Here is a 23346-nt window from a genome sequence, read left to right as displayed (position 1 = left end):
AATCGCAAACTGGAGTCTCTTTCTCTACCTCTCTCTCTCTAACTCATCGTCTCTTCATCTCCATCTCTCCTCCGTCGTGCTTCCCGGTCAGTTTCTTCATGGCTTTCCGGTCAGTTTCTCTTCTTAATTCTTTCTTAGGGTTTCGATTTGGGGGTTTTTAGGTTTGGGTTTCGATTTATCTTGACTATCTGTTTCAGGGTCAAGGGTTACGATTTTGTAATGATTTCTGGGTCAGAGGAAGCAGAGCACGACAAAGTTTTGCGGCGAAGTTACCAAAGAGGAATCTGCTGGTAATGTTCAAAAAGCCTCTATGGTGGCTTAGAATGCTCATCGAAGAGCTTCACTGCAGCTTCTTCTTCGGTGAAATTATCGTCTACGGCGTTATCCAAGGTCTCAGTAAAGGTTTGGGGTTTATTGACCAATGTTGTAACGGTTTTTGGTTACAGGAGACGACCCTATTTCATATTCGCTGGTAAGTTCATTGATCAAGCCTCAAAAGGTTGTTTATTTGGTTCTTAATAAAGCAAAGATGTCATCTTTTTTTTCTTTTTCTATTTGATAGCTCTTTGTTTTCTCTCTTCTTGAGTTTATAGGATACTATTAGTGTGTACATATCACTTTGTATAGTTGGTTTATGTTTACGGTATCGACCGGTTCATTAGTGAGTTATTGAATTGTATATAAACCTCAATTGTACATTCTTTTACAATTAATGAAAATGTTGAACTTTACTCATATGGTATCATATGATGTGAGTTAGGTCCATCACTCATATGGTATCAGAGCCATAACATTTTCTAACAAACTCTAACAAACTCATCGTCTCCATCGTGTGTTCGTCGGATTATCACTAGAATCTCGCCAGATTTCACTCACCGATCCTCACACAAGCTTTGATTAGTATCTCTCCTCACTTTCCTGTGCAATTCGAGCTCAGATTCAGCCGAATCAGTTTCAATGGGAAAGCGAAACTGCAAATCGAAGTATCATTCCGCCGTTCCAGCTTCACCGAACATCAATTCCCCACCTCCTATGACTCATGGTGAAGCATCTCGTTCTAATTCAGCTCATCGACCATCGGAGATTCGTACTCCTCTTTCCGGCGATGCAACTCCTTTTGTCATTCATCGATCTCATGAAATCTCTTCTGGTGATTGTTTTGAGGTATCCAACAGTCCTGATAACATTCATTCTCCATATTATCTTCACAACTCGGATCATCCAGTCTTAGTCTTAGTTTCGGAACCATTGGATGGAAATAACTATGGGATATGGCTCATTGCTATGACTACTAGTCTTGAAGTTAAGAACAAGCTAGGATGGATCTATAGTTAAACCTCTGGAGAATGATCAATACTATAAGATTTGGTGTCGTTGCAACAGTATGCTCAAGTCTTGGTTGTTGAATAGCGTTTCTAAGAAGATCTACACTAGTATTCTTTACTTCAAGAATGCTGCGGATATCTGGAAGGATCTTCACACTCGCTTTCACAAATCCAACCTTCCTCGCTTGTACAAAGTTCGACATCAGATTCATTCACTATGTCAAGGCAGCTTGGATTTATCCTCATATCACACTCAAACGCAGGCTCTCTAGGAAGAATTAATAAGTATTCAACCCCCTGTATCTATTGTTGAAGAATTATTGGCTGAGAAAGAAACCAATTGAGTTATTGATTTTCTTATTGGACTCAACGAGAGTTATGAAAGTTATTCGAAGCAGAATCTTGATGAAGAAATCCTTACCTTCTTTATCAGAGGTGTATAATCTTCTCGATCAAGAAGATAGTCAAAAGGATGCTACTGTTCTATCTTCTATGGATATCTCACAACAGCCTTTCACATCTCTCAATCTCCGAGTCCTGGACAATATCAGTCCTCATCTTCTGCTGGAAAATCTGGAAAATCTGGAGGCTATATCAGAAAAGATCGTCCTTATTGTACTTACTGTCACCGTGTAGTTCATATCTTTGATAAGTGTTACAAAAATTATGGCTATCCTACAAGCTTTAAACCAAATCAACGTTCTGATAAGATCTCTGCTCCTGTGTCTGCTAACGTTACTATTGATGAAGGAGCTTCAGATGATCTATCTCCTACACAAATTTAGCAGCTCGTATCTTTCCTTAGCAGCAAACTTCAGAGTCCAGCGGATCATCCTCAATCCAAAGTTCACTCTGTCTCAGTTTTTGTGCCCTCTTCTTCTCAAACTTGCCCAATCTGCGGCACATTCAGTCCCTATATCCTTTGTTCTTTTACCGGAGTTGATAGGCCTTTTGTTTGTTCTCTTAATAGTGATATCAACGCTATTAATGGTTGGGTCATAGATTCAGGGGCAACTAACCATCTTTCTCATCAAAGATCTTCTTTTACCTCTTTTAAAACCCTTCCTAATACCAATGTAACTCTTCCTAATGGAGATCTGGTGAACGTTGTTGGAATAGGAAATATTAATCTGGGTAGTCACATGGTCTTAACAGATGTCCTTTACATACCCCAATTTAAATTTAATCTTCTTAGTGTCAGTTGCATAACAAAAAAAATGTATTGTGTCTGGTTTGACGAGTTTTCTTGTGGTATTCAGGATCCTACACGGGATGATTGGAATGGGTAGAGAAGTCGCCAACTTATATTTCCTGGACATTGAGTCAGTTTCTTCACAAGGTACCGTGTCTTCTATTAAACCATTTGTTGGGTCTGTTGTTAGTTTGGATCTTTGGCATAAGAGGTTATGTCATCCCTCTCTCTCTAAGCTTCAAATAAGGCAGTCTGTACTTTCTTTTCCAAATACATTAAATAAAGAATATTCACACTGTAATGTATGTCATCTTTCTAAACAAAAACATCTCCCATTTATATCAAACCATAACCGAAGCACTGAACCTTTTGATCTTGTCCATATAGATATCTGGGGTCCCTTTTCTACACCAACTCATGATGGTTTTAAGTACTTTCTCACCATAGTCGATGATCACTCTAGGGCCACTTGGGTTTATCTTTTAAAGGCTAAGTCTGATGTCCTTACAATCTTTCCTAGCTTTATTACTATGGTTGAAACTCAATTTGGTAGAAAAATTAAGGGAGTTAGATCTAACAATGCACCAGAACTCAGCTTCACATCCCTTTTTAAGTCAAAAGGCATTCTTTCATTTCACTCTTGCCCTAAAACTCCACAACAAAACTCTGTTGTGGAAAGTAAAAATCAGCACATTCTTAATGTTGCTCGATCTCTTCATTTTCAATCTCACATTCCTCTTTCTTATTGGGGTGACTGTATTCTCACCTATGTTCATCTCATTAATCGCCTTCCATCCCATGTTCTTGAAAACAAAAGTCCTTTTGAACTCTTAACCAAAAAGATTCCTGATTACTCTCTTCTTAAGACCTTTGGTTGCCTCTGTTATGCCTCTACTTCACCAAAGGGTAGACGTAAATTTGATCCTCGGGCTTGTGCTTGTGTCCTTTTAGGCTATCCTTCAGGCGTTAAAGGATACAAGTTACTTGACCTAGAGACTAACTCAATTTCTATTTCTCGTCATGTTACTTTTCATGAAGATCTCTTTCCTTTTGTTGAAGTTGATTTAGATTGATGAGTTCATAACTTCTTTCCGGATCTATCCTCCATTTCCTCTTGTGAATTCACCAATTCCTGTTGTAGATACTTGTTCCTCTACTTCAATCAAGATGAATCTGCCCACTGCGGTCCCTCTTTCTGATGTTCCTGAATCAACGATTCAGTCATCTCATAGGAGAGTCGAAACACCAGCTTATCTTTCATGAACGCACCAATAATCTTGAGATTGACTGTCATAGTGTGAGAGAGCGTTTGGTTGCAGGTTACTTCAAGCTTCTTCATGTCCGTACTGACTTACAGCTTGCAGATCCTTTCACCAAACCTCTGTACCCTGCTCCATTTCGACGTTTGTTTGGCAAGATGGGTCTCTTAAACATCTTCGTCCCATCTTGAGGGGGACTATTAGTGTGTACAGATCACTTGGTATAGTTGGTTCATGTTTACGGTTTAGACCGGTTTAGGATTCAAAACTAGTTTCTTTACTGATCTTGTTTGGTTGCAGAATATGAGAAGATCAGATCTTTTAAATCAGTTCTGATTGTTGGTGGAGGACCTTCTGGTGTGGAACTAGCTGCAGAAATCACTGTTTAGCTTCAGACGGAAACAAAATATACCGGACTTCAGGAGGAGAGATTATACACGCAGATTGTCATTTTCTCTGTGTTGGGAAACCTCTGTCTTCTCAATGGCTCAGTGGGACTGTTTTGAAAGATAGTTTGGGTCAGAGATTAGAACTGTCAAATGTACCGTCCAGAACTCATTTGAACTTGACCAAATGGACCATTTCAATTATGGACAGTATTGGATGGTCTATATTGGACAATAGTCCAAAAAATGCCCATAACCAATAGAGACTATGTCCAAATGGTCAAGCCCATGAACACCCAATGATTTGTATGTATTTAATTTATATGTTTCATATTCATATTAGTTACAATGATTTTATACTTTTAGTTTCATAAAATCTGTAATTTATTTATTTGTACTTATTTAAATTTTATAAAATCTGTCATTTATTTATTGTACTTAATTAAATTTTATAAAATATGTAAATATTATTTTTTTGAAAAACAAGTAATGTCTAAGTTAAACATAACAAAGTCTCAGAAGGGGTTATTGGGTTGGGAAGACTAATGGAATTGAATGTAATTTAAATCTAGAGTGAATTCCCGTGTTATTGGATTAGGATTTGATTAAAGTACATTAAAATCAACTGTTATTGGATTGAGGATTTGATAAGTGGAATTGAAAATGAATCAAAACAGGTGTTATTCAAAAACCAAATGATTTTGGTAGAATTCAGTTACCATAGATTTTAATGTAATCTTTGCTCAAAAACAAGAGTAATCAAGTACGATTGTTTTTATCAAGTTTCTGAAAGACTTCATATATACTGTTTAGTGTCTAAGGTTTTTTTTCTTTCAATAATAGCATGTTTCTTGATTAAACTATAATAAGCAGTTTAAGAATTAAATCTATAATATAATGGGGGCAGTTGCCTCATTTCAAATGGGTCCCACCTCTTTTTTTTAACAAAATGGGCTATAAAAAAGAGTTTTACGTGAGTGGGCTTCTTTTGGACAAAAATTTGATATAGACCAAATGCCTTCAAAAAAATCTACAACTTCCTAAATTAATCTACATGGACCAAGGGCTGTGTAAATAACAATTTTACCATTAATGATAGCTCACCCTTAGCCATCAGATCTTATGTTTATGTTTTAATCTTGGCCATTGAATTTACAATTATATTTCCTTCTTTCTATTTCTCTTTCTTTAATTTCAACCACATTAACAATTCACAGCCACACAATCTTCCTTATCTAATTCTCTCGTTCGATTGAGTATAACTAATATAACTCGTACAACTAAACATGTTAAAAATTGTATAACTGGTATAACTCGTATATAAATATTATAATTTATGTATAATATGTAGTTACTAGACACGACTAATAAATCTTGTTTTACATATAAAATAGAGAAGCAAATATCCTAATTGGTATATAATGACAAAATTTCATCTATTTTATTTAACTTTTTTTTTCAAATTGTTGTTAAATTACTACATTATACTCCTAATTTTATATTATATACTATATATTTTTAAGGTATGTTAACTACATTAGTCATATTATTCGAACATATTTTTACAAACCTATGATGTAAAATATTGGTACAACCCCTAAAACTAGACATATACACAATTGATATAATTTTTTTATTATATATTAGACAAGTATTACTGGTACAACTGGTACAACTTTGATATTTTAGAAATTAACAAAACCAATTTGGTATTCCACATGAGAAAAACAATCAAATATCTCAATTGGTATGTACTCAGAAAGTTTCTCTTAATTTATTTTAAGTTCTGGAAAAGATAAAAAATTATTACACAACTCCAAAAGTTTACATGATATACCTTATACTTTTAAGGTTTGTTAACTTGTTTGTCCACATAATTTTTTGGAAAACATACATGAAATGTATTTTTACAAAATTGATGATTTCATTGTAACTGGACAAAGACATGAAAACATAAAAAAGTGGTACCACTGAGGTAACTATATTTATTATATGATACAACTAATATTTTCTTTTTTACTGCCAAAGTACAACTATGCACAAAGTGGTACAACTCAAAAACTAGTACAACTATGCATAGCCGGTACAACTAGAAAACTGGTACAACTACTTGTTATTTTATTTAATATTGTTTTAAATGTGCATCACATTTTAAATGTGTATCACGTTTTAAACATTTTGGTTCAAACACTAATGTCGAGTAGTTTTACTAGTTGTACTATTCTTACATATTATTGTGTAGTTGAACTTGTTGCATTAGTTATATTAAAATACATCTAAATTTTTGGGTTGACCTGATGATTTATGGGGCTTACTAGTGCGTTGAGATGGAGAAGCCGTTGATGGTTCCGGGAAAAGATCGCATTGAGGGTTCGGTGGAGATGCGGTTTCTCTCTCGCAATTTCGAGCCCACTTGTTTTGATTTGACGAAGATCCACCGTGGACACCATCGTCAAGCTTCCTCTTCTTCGCCACGACTTCACTCTTGTTTTTCACATCTCTCTTCTTCTTCACTGCGTCTTTCTTCTTCTTCGATGCATCATCTCTCTTCTTCACAGTAGAGACCTTCTTTTTCTTCAACGACGGTGGTTACTCTTACTCATCGTCGACGCTCCCTCCTTTTTCTTTTTCCATTGACTAGTGTTTTTTGGAACCATGGTTGAATATTTTTTTGGATCCGCATCTACTTTTTTTGCCTTGAGAACAAAAAGATGAAGATGATTTTTTTTTCCGAAAATAGTACAACTAGTATAACTAGTACAACTTGTAAATAAATCATTATCCAATTCTAATATTATGAAAAATATACAATTCATGTATTTGATACATGCAGGCGGGAGAAAATTAGACTAACATGTCTTATTGGTTCTACGTCATCCTTTTTTCTATTATACGCTGAAAACAAAAAATAAAGACCACCAAATTATTGTGAAGTTGTACTAGTTATACAAGTTTTTCTTGTATCAGTTATATTGGCTAGACTCAGTATATTTATACTAGTTATACTTGTTTTAGTTGTACTAGTTGTACTAATTTGATTTGTATTAGTTGTACTAGTTGGAGTTGTACTAGTTGTATTAGTTATACTTTGCGTTCTTTTTTATTTTGAATCTCGTTCGTAAAAGATGAAATTTGATTCTAGATAAGATATAATTGATTAAATATGACTATGAGTTGATCGATTTAGATCAAAAATGAGAAAATTAGTGGATGGTTGAAGAAATTTTTTGATTTTGTTTTAAAGTGAAAGAACATCAAATGGAGAAGAAAAATGGAAGAAGAAAAAGATTAGGTTAAAGTTGGGTCGGGTTTGGGTTTGGATCCGGGTCGGGTTTGGGTTTGGATCCGGATTGGAATCTGGATATGATTACAATGACATAGGTTAATAAATATATTTAAATTATTAGATCTCATGGTTTTTTTTCCCTATTTCTCATTTATTTTTAATTCATTTTTAAAGTAAAAAAATCAAGAAGTCTATATCAGATTTTTTTGACCCATTGTGGTCATTTGATCCGCTTCTTTTGATCAAAAAAAAAATTCATCTCCTCTACATTTCTACTCCACGAAATCTTTCTTTCCCCTCTTTCGCCGTCACCAAGAACTGTGACGCCTCCACTCCTCCTATGCCTCTTTTCTCCGTGAAATAACTAAGCACGGTGATGCCTTCTCTCCTACTTCGTGACATCTCAGCTCCTCTCCGCCCATCTTTCTCTGCGTCTCTACTCTTCTCTAACTCTCTCTATGTCTGTTTTTTTTTTCTTTCCTCAGATCTATGCTCCCTGTATCTCCACCCTCGCGAGATCTCATGTCTCTCCATCCTCACTACCGGTGCTGTCGATGGTAACGAATCCCCTCCTCTTTTTTTAGGTATACAAATAATTAACTTTCTCATCATCTCTCTTCTGTGTGGCTTTGATTTTGTTGCAGGTTGAAGAATCGAAGGGTGAAGACGAACCAGTGGAGCGATGTGGTGATGGCAGAGGAGGAGGGGATTCGGTTTCTAATGGTGGACCTCGTCACAGATGTCTACTCGGCGGTGGAAAGAGGCATCATGTTGGGTAGCTTGACGGAGGATGGCGTATCGTGTATACGGAGAAGTTCATAGTCAGATCCCACGAAGTGCTATGTAGCAAAACCGCTACGGTTCAAACCATTGCCAATCTTTTGCAGGTTAGATTTTAGATAGTTAAAACTATGTATGCATCTTGATTGGTCAATATTTAAAAAAACAAGAACTTTGTTGTTCGTTTGATGTAGGTTAGGAGGTGGGATGTAATCAGTTTCAGAGCGTTGTATTTTTGACTGATGGGTTTGCGACAACACCTACCATGAGGAAACTGAATCTCATTTGGGTCACTTCGAGAATGCACATTGAGATCTACAGATATCCAGCTTGGTATTGTTTTTTTTTTTTCTTTTTGGCTGCGTATGTTTTGATGACAACAAATGAGTTGAATTCTTAAAAATTTTGGTTACAGGGGTGATGTGGTTGTCAGAGTGAAGGAAGGATAGCGACAAGGCGTGACTGGATTCTTAAGGACATTGCTAACGGTGAATTCACTGGCCGCGCTACTAGGTTTCCTTCTCATCATTGTTTGCTTTCTCCATTGGTTTGTGCAATGGAATAAAATTTTCTTATGTTAAAGATATAAGTTTCTGTCACTTGGGTTTATGGGACTGTCCTGATTAGTTGTACCTATGTGTTACCGTTTCAGCAAGTAGGTGATGATGAACCAAGACACAAGACGGCTACAGAAAGTTTCTGATGATGTTCGGGACGAGCACTTGATGTTTTGTCCTAAAGAACCCAGGTAAAAGAACTTTGTGCCAATGCAATGTTTGCTGGTCAATCATATCGTTATATTCATGAATTGCCAACTATTCTGTTTATTGTATATCTTTGTAGATTAGCATATCCTGAGGAGGAAAATACCAGAAGCTTGAAGAATATCCCCAAACTCGAAGATCTGGCCAAGTACTCAATCATTGGACTTAAGGTATAAAATAGAACAATAAGATTCTTTGTAAGAATCAACATTCCTAAAGGACTTTATAATCATGTTTCTTTGCAGCCAAGACGAGCTGATCTCGGCATGAACCATCATGTCAATAATGTCACATATATTGGATGGCTTCTTGAGGTTAGTGTCATCATCAGCTTCAGTAATAATCATATGAGCATACCTCAAGAGATTATAGACACGCACGAACTTCAGGTCATAACTTTGGATTACAGACGAGAATTTTAGCAAGACGATGTGGTGGATTCATTGACCACCTCAAAGAATGGCTCTGCAACATCAGGCACACAAAGCCACAACAATACCCAGTTCTTACATCTCCTAAGGTTGTAGGTTGAAAGAACTATGAAGTGGTGAGCTGCAGATCTTTGCATGTGCAGAGGGTTGTAGGTGGGGGCCTTAGCAGGGAGGTGTACGTTGTGTCATTGAATAACTCGAGGAAATGTAAAAGACGTTCACTCCACGTACATTTGTTTTGTAGTTTGATGTATTTGCTAAATATTAAGCTTCCTGCACACCAAGAAATATTAATCATGTTGTTTTTTTTTTGCTAAAATATTTTTTCCTAATACATAGATATTTTATATGACTGATAATAGATTCTACCTATTACAAAGTCTCATAAATTTCAAACAATGTTAGATAAATAAATAGAAAACATAGAATTGATAAAAGAAAAACAGAGTAAAATACTTTGAGAGTCATATGTCAAAACTTCTCAGTTAATCTAATCATGAAAGACTTTACCCCAGAAGCATCAAATATGATTCATGAAGACTCGAACAGCTCATGAAAGTAATCAGCTCTACTCTCTTGAGCTACTTTCTAAATGCATTACCAAACGCAAAATATATGTTCTCCCAAGCACGATCATATAAGTTTTGGAAAACATATGGTCCAAAGTTAATTCGTACTTTGCTCACTAATCAACGTGTTTTTCTAAGTAAGTTATAATCTTTGAGGTATAGAAATGATAGCAGTTCTATTAGAAATCTTGGAAATTAGTATATTGGGATATACAACATTTACTAACCCCGCGCTGACGAACCCTAGTAATATTAATAGCAATAATTAGGCCTAAGACGGATCGGATATCCGGGCAATTTTAAGGTATCTAGATCCGGATCTTTATCCGGCGGATCCATAATTTTACTATTTTTATCCGGATCCGGGGTTCTCGGATATCCGGGTGTCGGATATCCTTCTAAAAATTGTAATATCCGGCGGATATCCGGATCCGGATTTGGATCCTTAAAATAAATAAAAAATAATATTAATATATAAAAAATATTAAAAAAAAAATATATATATATAATGTTTTTTAATTATTTCTATGTATTAATATTACAAAATTTACATAAAATTTATATATACTATTATAAAAATAAAAATATATTAAATAAATTAATTTTTATATATAGATATTACTATTTTTGAAATAGTTATTAATAAAACTTACGGATCCGGATATCTGGACTAAAAAATTAAGGTATCCGGATCCGGATCCGACTTTGACGGATCCAACATTTTACTATTCGGATCCGGATTCGGCCCCTCCGGATATCCGGATTTTCGGATCAGATCCGGATCGAATCTCAGATAAAAGTCTCAGGCCTAGCAATAACATTATATTAGTCCATATATTTTAATAATATTAGTATCACTAACTGTTTGAGATAATGATATTAGTCCATATATTTTAATAATATTAGTATCACTAATTGTTTGAGATAATGATATTAGTCCATATATTTTAATAGATTCATCTTTTTTCTTGCACAAGGTTAACGGATGAAGGTGAAGAGATCGAAATTATAAGAAAACAAATAGAAGATGAAGATTTAGATACAAAAGTGTTGCATTTATTGGTGACAATGATTGGATTGGCACAAATATTGATTGCACATCGATATTTCAAATTTAAGAGCTATATCGATTATCCCATTCGACGGCCTATCACAAGAATCGGATACGACTATATACACAAGGTGTTGCAAGAAGATCCTCAACATTTTCGACAGTTGTATCGAATGTATCCAGATGTGTTTCTCAAGCTATGTGACCTTATTAAAGAAACAACACATCTGAAAGATACGAGATTCATCTGTGTTGAAGAAATGGTTGCCACTTTTCTAGTCACCGTCGGCCAAAATTCGAGGTATTGTCACACCAAAGATACTTTCAAAAGGTCAAATTTCGCAACAAGCACAAATTTCCACAAAGTCTTAAGGGCAATAAATACAATTGCTCCAAGTTTGATGGCCAAACCCAAACTCACGGTACCTAGGAAAATCAGAGAAAGTATGAGATTTTATCTTTATTTTTAGGTATGTGTGTGTTTTAATATATTTTTTATTCTTTATTATTATATTTGAGAAAACTAAAAATTCATATTTATTTTAGGATTGTTTAGGAGCAATTGATTGTACTAAGTGTGATGCTCCTAGCTACCGCAATCGAAAAGGAATAATATCGCAAAATGTGTTGGCTGTTTGCAATTTTGATATGAAATTCATATACGTTCTCAGTGGATGGGAAGGCTCAGCTCATGATTCAAAAGTATCATATGATGCTTTAACGAAGAGAACTAATAAATTTGAATTTCCACATGGTAATTTTTTGTATAATAAATATTAAGCTAGTAATTTTATCTATTAAATGATGAGCTAATAGTTCTATGTTTAATTCTATTTCAGGAAAATTTTATTTAGCTGATTGTGGATTTGCTAACAGACACAGACTTTTGGCTCCTTTTTGAGGTACTAAATATCATCTTCAAGACTTTACTGGCCAAGGCTGTGATCCCGAAACTCCACATGAATTGTTCAATCATCGTCATTCCTCCTTAAGAAATGTGACTGAGAGAATATTCGGGATATTCAAATCACGATTTCTAATATTTAAATCTGCTCCTCCGTTTTCTATCAAGAGACAAGCAGAATTGGTATTGGCTTGTGTAGCTTTACATAATTTTCTTCGCAAGCATTGTCGCTCAGATGAGTTTCCTGTTGAAGTTCCCAATGAAACTACCAATGCAAAAAATAGGGAAGGAAACAATGCAAGAGATGATTCTGAAAATGTTGAAGAAATTTTGGAGACACAAGATCAAGAAACAGAAAGTGCTAATATCTGGAGAGAAGCTATGGCTGAAGAAATGTGGAAAGATGCAACTACTTAGCTTTTTTTTTCCTTTTCTGGCAACAACTACATAGTTTTATTTATTTGCAAAAGATATTTTAGTAATGATTTTCATATTTTTTATTGTTGATTTGGAAACAAAGTCTAAGCCCAAGTTCGTGTATAGTTCTAAAATCCAATTGCTTATCACGTAAAGAATCTTTCAAAAATCTCTATTTTCCTTCTCATCTTTTAAGAATCCAATGAAATCCATTAAAAGAATCCTAATTACAGTTATATTTAATTCCACCAAACTTCCCAATCCAATACCAGCTCCTCAAATTCACAATATCATTTTTTTTTGCTAAGATAGTACTATTAATTTATAATTTTTAATCTAAAATTTTAAAATTACACTTTCTCTCAATGGCTCACTGGGACTGTTTTGAAAGATAGTTAGGGTCAAAGACAGAGATGGCCATTGTTTCTTTAGGAAGAAAAGATTCGTTGGCTCAGTTTCCGTTTGCGACAGTCGTTGGTTGCCTCCCTGGTTTGATCAAGTCGAAGGATCTATTTGTAGGGAAGACGAGGAAGACAAGAGGGCTAAATCCTAAATTTGTTCAAGATTGAGTCATTTAGTATTTTTCAGAGGTTTTATCTTGTGTGTGTTTTTTTCTCTTTCGTGCGATCTCTTTGTTTCATTGTGGAGTGAGTATATGTTTGCTTATGTTGTTTGTGTGTTGTATCTTTGATGTACTATTGATATTATTTGAATCAAATAAAAAACCGGAAGAATACTTAACCAAACAGAAACCATTGGAATCGGCGGTCATACAATATTTATATATATTCATAAAAATAGAGATAAAAATGATAATTAGAGTTTTGATATAAAATATTTATATGTGTAATATTTTAGGGGTTATATATTTAGTAAGATACTAGTATATGGAGTTTGGTGTCCTTCAAATCCTAAACTCCAAAACATAACCAAAAACTTACATCATATTTCAAACCCTAAACCCCATAACTTAACCCTAAAATATAGACATACATATATATATATACTTTGATTTGTGTTTTTAACCTTTATTTTTTTTTTACCATTTCAGGTTGAGGAATTGAGTAGACCAGTTACTCTTGGTGAAGTTTTCATCAAGACACATACAACAAAGGATGGAACCTTTGTTGATAAGAAAACCCAGCAGATTGCAGAGGTATATCAGAGGAACAAAGAAGCCGAGTTGTCTACCCTTGAGGGTGATAACTCACAGATATCAGACGGTGCTTCCAATGATCAACATATCTCCCTAGATGAGGATAACAAGCTATTCGTTTTGGTAAGCTGATTCTTTTATTTTTGGCTTTGTTCTTCATACTTGATACTTTTTCTTATGCTTTGTAGTATAAAATTAACATTTGTTGTTGTTGTAGTAGTTTATTTTCACAAATGAAAGAGGACAGCACTATGGGATTGGCAGCCTCCAACAAACTCTGGTCAATGGCAAGCGCGAGTTCAGTGAATTCTCTTCTTCTGCATCCTTGACCTGAAGAAGCAACTTGATGACACTCATGATATCACTCAAATTACTCTAAGTAGTGATTTATACTCTTTCAAATAAGAGGTCGAGTTGTAATACTTAGGGATCAAATTCACAGGGAGTTAGGGAACCAATTAGATCTAAACAGTTTATGATTAAGTTAGGCTAATAGATTATAAAGCAGTAAATAAGTAGTGAACAAGTTGAACAAGACAATTGTTCAACTTGGCAGTTGATGTCTCGAGTTTTAACCCGATTATCTAACTGCAAGTGCACAGTAAAGTACGCAGTAGTAATGCGGGATCGAATCCACAGGGACCGATGATCACACGTAGAGTTGCAGACAAGTTAATAGCTACAGCGAAACAAGATATATTTTTGTTGGTTTTTATTTAATTTTCTCTAGTGTCACAAAGCATAAACAAGTTGTAAAAAGATGATTTAAACGATTTGAAAACTATTTTAAAACAAACGTTGGGCATTGGGAATTCTCAGGGATTTCTTTTTAATCAAGATACAATTAATGGAAGACACAGGGATATATTAAGAACCGTCTAGAACTCAAACACGATATTAGAATTAACCTACTTCCGTAGCGCTAATTCTCTATGTTATAGAAATCTCCACACTAACTTCCGCTGAGTTTCAATTTCTAAACAAGCATTAAGAACAGGTTCAATATGTTCACAAAGCGCAATAACATCAACTTCCGAGGGTTAAGGACACTTTGCTCATCTAAAGTATTTTCGGAAGTTCAAACAATCACTTTCGGTGCATCAAACAATCTAATATCATGAACTAAGTGATCAATTCAGTTCAAGCAGTAAGAAATCCATTAGATGAAGAACCAAAACGTAATCCCTTAGTCTACACACGTTTTATGGATCAAAACATCAAGAAATCCCTTATGAGAACCCCTAAACCCAACTAGATGACTACTCACACATAACTAAGCAAGAACAAAACGATTTTGATGAAGAAAACATGATAAGATTGTATTAAAACAGAGTAAAGGTTCAGAAGATCTTCTCCAAATGGTTTTGAGATGAACTCCTTTACAAATCTTCACAAATCACACCAAAACAAGTACAAAACACTCAAATCTCTCTCTAGAACTTGTAAATCTCCTCCTTGGTCGCCCCCTGGTCTTTTCTGAGTCTCCAAAGTCGAGTTCTTCTCTGAATTATTGAGGGGAGTGGGTAAAAAGGAGTGAAAAGCTCGTTTGTGCGTGTGGAGCCCGTAGCGCCTGAGATCGGTCGATCCACATGGCTCGGATCGGTCGATCTAGTGCATGAAAGCCACAGATCGGTCGATCCAGGTAGCCCGGATCGGTCGATCTCGTGCTCTGTGCGATCAATACTTCATTCGGTCCATTGTTCGGTCCATCTTGCTTCTGAATAAATCCCGAATGCGTTCTTTTCTTTCAAGCTATCTAGTAACCTGCATATTACACTTAAGAACACCAAAACGCATCAAATAGACCAAAACATTAATTAAAACCGACCATTTAATTGCTCCAAAACGAGTTTAAAACCGTTAAAAATACGGAATATCAACTCCCCCAGACTTGAATCTTTGCTTGTCCTCAAGTAAAGAGGATTAAAATTTGGGAGCTCACTAACCCTCAGTAGACTTTACCTTGTGATTTCGCTAACCACTTAAATCAGAGACTGTCAAGGCATTCATTCCAAATCCCCACCAAGACCGCGCAAACCTTTCCATATTTCAGACCTGCAAGTCTCAGTTTCAAGTAATCAACTCTTTACATTCATTAAAAAGGGCGTGACCTTTCCACCAAAGATATCTCCATCAGGTTTAACGGGCTCGGTGTTTGGGAGGCTGTTTTAGTGTTTAATTAGGTGAGGCTCAAGTGTTTGTGGGTATCAGCGATAACAAAAAAAATGCAAAACATTATGCAAAATCGCTGGAGAAACCGAGTATATTGATAACCACGTTTTCGAACTGCTCAAGTTTCAAATGATCAAAACCCAACAAATCTCAAACTCTAACCCCAAATTTAAACAACGCATCATCTCTGGTACACAAAATAAAAATAAAATGTCTAAATCAAATCTACTGAATGAGATATAAACATGAACTCTTTTTTTTTTTTTTTTTTTTTTTTTTTCATTTTCATTTCTTTTTTTTTTTTTTTTTTTTTTTTAGAACGAAAACTTATACAAACCGAAATCGAATATATACACTGCGATGCAATCACACACTTACAACACCCAATTTTTCTATTTACACCTCTAGACACACAGGTCCGTGTCTAACCACCTAAATGTTCCGATCCTACCTAAGCAGTCGGATGAACCATGTCTACCCTAATCTCTCCATTGTTTTTGCACATGTATGCACATATGATCAGTGTGTAAGAATGCATGGAGATGAAATAAAAGGGTAAGGTGTAGGTGAGGTACCAAACTATTGATGAGTCTGGCCATTCAGGATTATTAAAGAGTGGTAAAATGTGGTAAAGATAATCCTGAATGTGTATATGGTGTACCGTTTCCTGATGTTGATTCCTGGTCAAAAGAAATTAAATTCATTAATGGTCAAAAATAGTTGAGTCGATTACAATTCACCGAGACTTGATAAAAGATTTAAGGAGAGGTCGTTTGGTCAAGTGGTTCCTCGGTTTGTCTGCGCTAACAGTCCTGAAAAATGGCCAATATGAAATATAATGCACAACACACAAGGAAATAGTCTAGTAATCATCACAGGGTCTGAGAAAAATACGTAGAGAGTTTTTTTTTTTTTTTTTTTTTTTTTTTTTTTTAAAAAAAACACAATCAAATCCGATAAACTAAGAAAATAAAAGAAATAAAAGCAATATGATACATAAGTAGCATCCTCCCCCAGACTTACTTCACACCGTCTCGGTGTGAAAATAATTCCAAGAGAGATTACCGATCAGGCGTTGCGGTCAGTGCGCCTCTTGGAGCGCCTCTCCAAGGCTCCATCATCGTCAGAGTCCTCCGCTGCCTCAGGTCCAGCAGCGGTGTCGTGAGCGCCCGAGTCGTCATGTGTCGTGAGCACCTTAGATCGACCGATCCGTACGTGTAGGATCGACCGATCTCTTACAGGGATCGCCTGTTCTGTTTCTTTATGATCGATCGATCTCTGCCTGATCGTGATACATGCCTGAAAATCATCTAAAAACACAACCAAAAATCAATTCACACAAGAAAACATAATCACAAAAGAGAAAGAAAATCAAACCATGTGGGTTGCCTCCCAGTCAGCGCTTGTTTAAAGTCGCGAGCCTGACTATTTTGTTGTCCTTAGGCGAGATTGGGTTCCGTTAAAGGAATGTTGGTTCCTTCTTCGGGTTTTGCATCTGTGAAGTAAGGTTTTAGCCTCTGCCCATTAACGGTGAATTTCCTCCCATTGTCTTCCAAGACAACAGCTCCATAAGGTCTAACCTCTGTGATGGCGAAAGGTCCGGACCAACGAGACTTAAGCTTTCCAGGAAATAGCTTGAGTCTAGAGTTGAACAGAAGGACTTTGTCTCCAGCAGCGAAGTCTCTCGGGATTATCTTTCTGTCATGCCATGCCTTAGTTCTTTCCTTGTAGATTTTGGTGTTCTCATAGGCGTTCAACCGAATCTCGTCCAGCTCGTTCAACTGAACCATCCTCCTTTCTGCTGCGGTTTTAATGTCGAAGTTCATCAACTTCGTTGCCCAAAAACCACTGTACTCCAATTCCACAGGTAGGTGACAAGACTTTCCATAGACCAGATTAAAAGGAGTGGTGCCCAAAGGAGTCTTGTAGGCGGTTCTATACGCCCATAAGGCATCATCAAGCTTCACAGCCCAGTCTTTCCTCGTTTTGCCTACAACCTTCTCCAAAATCCCTTTGATTTCTCGGTTCGATATTTCAACCTGCCCACTTGTTTGAGGATGATAAGGTGTAGCTACCTTATGCTTTACTCCATGTTTCTTCAGCAGTTTATCGAACGTCTTGTTGATGAAGTGAGAGCCTCCATCACTAATAACCACTCTCGGGATCCCGAATCTTGGAAAAATGACTGTCTTGAACATTTTCTTGACAACACTAGAGTCATTTGTCTTGCTGGCTACTGCTTCCACCCACTTGGAGACATAATCAACCGCAACCAAGATGTACTCATTTCCATAAGAAGATGGGAAAGGGCCCATAAAATCAATTCCCCATACATCAAAAACTTCAACTTCAAGGATGAAATTTTGGGGCATCTCATTTCTCTTACTGATGTTACCCTTCCGCTGACATGCATCACACTTTGAGACAAACTCATGGGCGTCTCTGAAAAGTGTAGGCCACCAGTAACCAGCCTGCAGGACCTTAGAAACCGTCTTGAATGTTGCAAAATGGCCTGCGTATTCTGAACTGTGGCAGTGGAAAAGAATCCCTTGCATCTCATTCTCCAGAACACATCTCCTGAATAAACCATCTGAGCATCTCTTGTAGAGGAAGGGATCATCCCAGTAGTAGTGGTTCACATCTCTCATGAACTTCTTCCTCTCATACCCTTCAGGTTCGGTGGTTCAATTCCAGCACATAGGTAGTTTGCAAAGTCTGCAAACCATGGGAGATCATCCTGAATTTGTCTCATGACACAGCAATCAGCCTGATCCAAATACTCATCCTCCAGCAAGGTGATCACATAGACATTCTCCTCGGGTAATGTATCATCCAGTGGTGTTTCAGCTTCCACTCTCATTCGGGAAAGATGATCTGCCACTCCATTTTCTGCTCCTCTCTTGTCTCTGATCTCAATATCAAACTCCTGTAGCAGTAAGATCCACCTTAAGAGTCTCGGTTTAGCATCTTTTTTCGTCATCAGGTACTTCAAGGCTGCATGGTCTGTGTGCACAATTACTTTCGAGCCCACCAAATAGGACCTGAACTTCTCGAAAGCATAAACTACTGCCAGCAACTCCTTCTCAGTGGTAGCATACTTGATTTGAGCATCATCAAGCGTTCGGCTGGCATAATAGATCACATGGAGTTTCTTGTCTTTTCTCTGCCCCAAAACAGCTCCAATCGCGTAATCACTTGCGTCACACATTATTTCAAATGGCAAGTCCCAATCTGGTGGCTGCACAATGGGAGCACTGACTAGAGACTTCTTGAGAATCTGAAACGCAGCGAGGCAGTCAGCATCAAAAACAAACTTCGCTTCTTTGCACAGCAGACGGGTGAGTGGCCTCGCTATCATAGAGAAGTCTTTGATAAACCTCCTGTAGAAACCGGCATGTCCCAGAAAACTCCGAATATCCCTCACTGTCCTGGGAGGCTGTAGGCTGGTCATAACTTCAATCTTTGCTTTGTCAACCTCGATACCCTGCTCTGATATCCTGTGACCCAAAACAATGCCATCTTTCACCATGAAATGACACTTCTCCCAATTTAACACCAAGTTCTTCTCCTCACATCTTTCCAGCACCTTGCACAGATTAGCAAGGCAGTCGCTAAATGAAGAACCGTAGACTGAGAAATCGTCCATAAAAACCTCCATAATGTCCTCAATAAGATCAGTAAAGATCGACATCATGCATCTCTGGAAAGTGGCAGGAGCATTGCACAATCCGAAAGGCATTCTCCTGTAGGCAAAAGTACCGTATGGGCAGGTGAATGTTGTCTTCTCTTGGTCGTCTGGATGAATGGGTATCTGAAAGAACCCAGAGTAGCCATCGAGAAAACAGTAGTAGGGGTGGTTGGCTAGTCTTTCCAGCATCTGGTCAATGAAAGGAAGTGGGAAGTGGTCCTTCCTTGTGGCTGAGTTTAGCTTCCTGTAGTCAATGCACATCCTATGCCCTGTGACTGTTCTGGTAGGAATCAGCTCAGCTTTCTCATTTGTGATGACAGTGATGCCACCCTTCTTAGGAACCACATGAACCGGGCTCACCCAAGTGCTGTCTGAAATTGGGTAGATCACCCCTGCACTCAACAGCTTTAGAATCTCCTTTTTCACAACTTCCATCAGTTTGGGATTCAGTCTTCGCTGGTGCTCTATGGACGTCTTTGACTCATCCTCCAAGTGAATCTTGTGCATGCAAAGATCTGGAGAAATACCTGTAATATCATCCAAAGAGTACCCCAATGCTTTTCTATACTTTCGCAATTTTGAAAGAAGCAAAGCGGTCTCCACATTATTCAGGTTAGCACAAATAATAACAGGATATGTGGAATTCGGTCCCAAGAATGCATACCTCAGCCCAGCTGGGAGGGCTTTAAGTTCCACCTTTGGAGCATTCTCCTCACTCCAATCTGGTTGGGAGGATGACGGTTTGACGGTTTTATCGGTGCCTGAGTCTTCAAGGCTGACATAGGCGACATGCTTCTCAATCGGTGGGCTGAATCCAAAATCTCAGAAAATCCAACCACTTCTTGGTTCATGAACCCGAACTCACTCTCCCTTTGGGTCAATGCGACTTGTAGAGGATCATCAGTGTGCAACTCTTCATCCATTTCCTCCACCAGTTCAGTCAATGTATCAACCCAGAAAGTCTGTCCATCAATAGTCGGATTTTTCAGCACCTTCTCCACATTGTATCTCATCGCCATGTCTCCTAGACGTAAGTCTATATGCCCATTCTGTACATCAATCATGGCTCCAGCAGTAGCTAAAAATGGTCTGCCCAAAATGAGAGGATCTTTAGGTTCCTCTTCCAGCTCCAGAACTACAAAATCGGTAAGCACATATCCCTTTCCAACACCAACAGGGATGTTTTCTAGTACACCGACTGGTCTTCGCACTGATCGGTCAGCAAGGACCAAGGAGATCCTTGTAGGTTTGTAGTTCGTCATGCCTAGCCTCTCAGAGACAGAGAAAGGCATTAGGCTCACTCCTGAACCCAGATCGCAGAGACTCTTCTCAAAAGTAAGTGATCCAATGCGGCATGGTAGAACAAATGCTCCGGGATCTTCACGCTTTTTAGGCATGACATTTTGTAGAACTGCGCTACACTCCTCATTGAGCATCAACACACCCCGCTCTAGGCTCATCTTATCGGTAAGAATCTCCTTCATGTACCTTTTAAGAGAAGGTACCATCTTCACCGCTTCAACAAATGGCAATCTCACATGTAACTCCCCAACAAGGTTCTTTAGCTTCTCGTACTCACGTTCTTTGATCTTCTGCCTTGGTCTGGATGGGTATGGAGCCTTAGGAACATAAGCAGGAGGCGCCACATACACCTCTTCAGGTTCAGAGGAATTTGGCTTGTCGACACGGGATCGGTCGATCCGGATGGACCGGATCGGTCGATCTCCTTCCCCTTGGATCGGTCGATCTCCTTCCCCTTGGATCGGTCGATCTGTTCTTGAGATCGGTCGATCTCTTTCTCTTTCGATTCCTCAATCGTTTTTCCACTCCTAAGTGTTATAGCATTCACAAACTCCTTTGGATTCGTCTCTGACTTCCCTGGTAGAAATCCAGGTGCTGTTCTGCTGCTGGAGGCGGTTTGAGCAACTTGCTTTTCCAAAACTTTCAAATGGGTGTTCAAAGCTTCGAACTTCCCATTAAGCTCTCCATACATGTTATCCACCTTGGTGTTTATCTCTGCAGTGCTATTCTTCTGACCTTCTAGCACCATTTGCAGCATCTTCTTAATTTCGTTATCCTGAGAAGGCTGTGACGAAGAGGCATTTCCTTGATTCTGATAGTTGTTGTACTGCTGCCTTTGCTGAAATCCTGAGTTGCCCGAGTTGTTCCCCTGATATTGATTTCTGTTCTGAAATCCTTGGTTGAACACACTCTGGTTCTGATTCTGGTTCTGCCTGTTTCCTGCCTGAGGGTAGGACTGATGTTGTGGATTCTCCACATTGTTGCTCCGGTAAGACAGATTATTTTGCTGATTTTGATTCCACCCAAGGTTCTGATTGTAGCCTCTGTTGTAGTTTCCTTGACCACCAATGTAGTTCACATCAGCCTGCATATCACTTGAATCATCACCAACAGCTTCTTGTGAGGAACGATAGCCTTGCTCCTCCACAAATTTCACAGATTTCTGATCTCTCTTGAGAAGCATCTCAATCTTGGCATTCAGCTCATCTATCTTCTTGGATTCATAACCAACACCCTTCTGGCTGGTATCAAACCTTGACTTGCGGTTTGCTTTGCTGGATGACAGGTTGTTCAACAAGGTGTAAGCTTCTTCAACAGTCTTGGTCATGAAATCACCATTACTTGCTGTGTCCATGGCATCTTGACTCTCTTCATGAACTCCATTATAGAAAATGTTCAGCAAACTCACATCAGTGTAGCCATGGTGAGGGCAGTCCTGTGTGTACTCCTTGAAACGCTCCCAAGCCTCATGAAAGCTTTCTGAATCAAGTTGCTGAAAGCTTCCAATTCTGCTTCTCAGATATGTGGACCTTGACTTGGTGAAGAAATGCTGTAGAAAAGCAGCTCTTGTCTCTTCCCATGTAGTAAGAGATCCTGGAGGGATGGACTTTAACCATCTGATAGCTTTATCAGCTAAGGAAAACGGGAACAACCTGCATTTCAAAGCGCCTTGAGGAACTCCATTATGTCTGCTGGTGTCACAGACTCGCTCAAAATGCTCCAAGTGATACATCGGGTCCTCAGACGGGTTTCCATGAAACGGATTTTTCTCCACCAAATTAATGAGACCAGTCTTGATCTCAAAGTCTCTTCTCTCAATGGGAGGTGGGCGAATCCCAGAACGATCGGCATAGAATGCATCTGGTGTATCATAATGTGCAAGCGTCATCCTAGGCATGCCATAGTCTCCAGCTTGTTGTCTTGCAGCTACACCAGCCTGCTGATTATCACCGGCATTGTTGCCTTCTCGTTCATTTACAGGAATTGGATTTTGCGGGTTGTCCTGAAATTGGTCTTCTTGGTGTTCAGCCATTTCAACCTCTTCAGCGGACTCAAGTCTTTTCTTTTTCACTTGTCTCTCTAGGCGGCCGAGCTCTAACTCCAAAGGTATTAAATTCGATGATCCTTTGCTTCTAGTATGAAATCCGCTCATTCACCTGAAAACACAAACAAAAAGAGAAAGACAGAAACATTAGACAAAATAAAGAAAATGCTATAGTCTTAAACTGATCATTAACTCTAGGGTGACCAAATGGTCCCCGGCAACGGCGCCAAAAACTTGATGTCTCGAGTTTTAACCCGATTATCTAACTGCAAGTGCACAGTAAAGTACGCAGTAGTAATGCGGGATCGAATCCACAGGGACCGATGATCACACGTAGAGTTGCAGACAAGTTAATAGCTACAGCGAAACAAGATATATTTTTGTTGGTTTTTATTTAATTTTCTCTAGTGTCACAAAGCATAAACAAGTTGTAAAAAGATGATTTAAACGATTTGAAAACTATTTTAAAACAAACGTTGGGCATTGGGAATTCTCAGGGATTTCTTTTTAATCAAGATACAATTAATGGAAGACACAGGGATATATTAAGAACCGTCTAGAACTCAAACACGATATTAGAATTAACCTACTTCCGTAGCGCTAATTCTCTATGTTATAGA

The 23346-nt window shown here is 37.9% G+C and overlaps 1 non-coding gene and 1 pseudogene across 1 annotated transcript; both read left to right on the top strand.

Moving 5' to 3' along the window:
• The first annotated feature begins 7562 nt into the window (after window positions 1–7562).
• On the top strand, window positions 7563–9757 carry LOC106371334 (annotated as a pseudogene).
• A 12340-nt stretch (window positions 9758–22097) lies between these two features.
• Window positions 22098–22204, top strand: LOC125589410. Its single transcript, XR_007325603.1, has one exon. It is a non-coding gene; the product is annotated as a small nucleolar RNA R71 (small nucleolar RNA).
• The last annotated feature ends 1142 nt before the right edge of the window (window positions 22205–23346 follow it).

Source organism: Brassica napus, chromosome C6 (genome assembly GCF_020379485.1).
Source record: "Brassica napus cultivar Da-Ae chromosome C6, Da-Ae, whole genome shotgun sequence".
Lineage (NCBI taxonomy): Eukaryota > Viridiplantae > Streptophyta > Magnoliopsida > Brassicales > Brassicaceae > Brassica > Brassica napus.
This window is presented reverse-complemented; position numbering and strand designations above follow the sequence as displayed.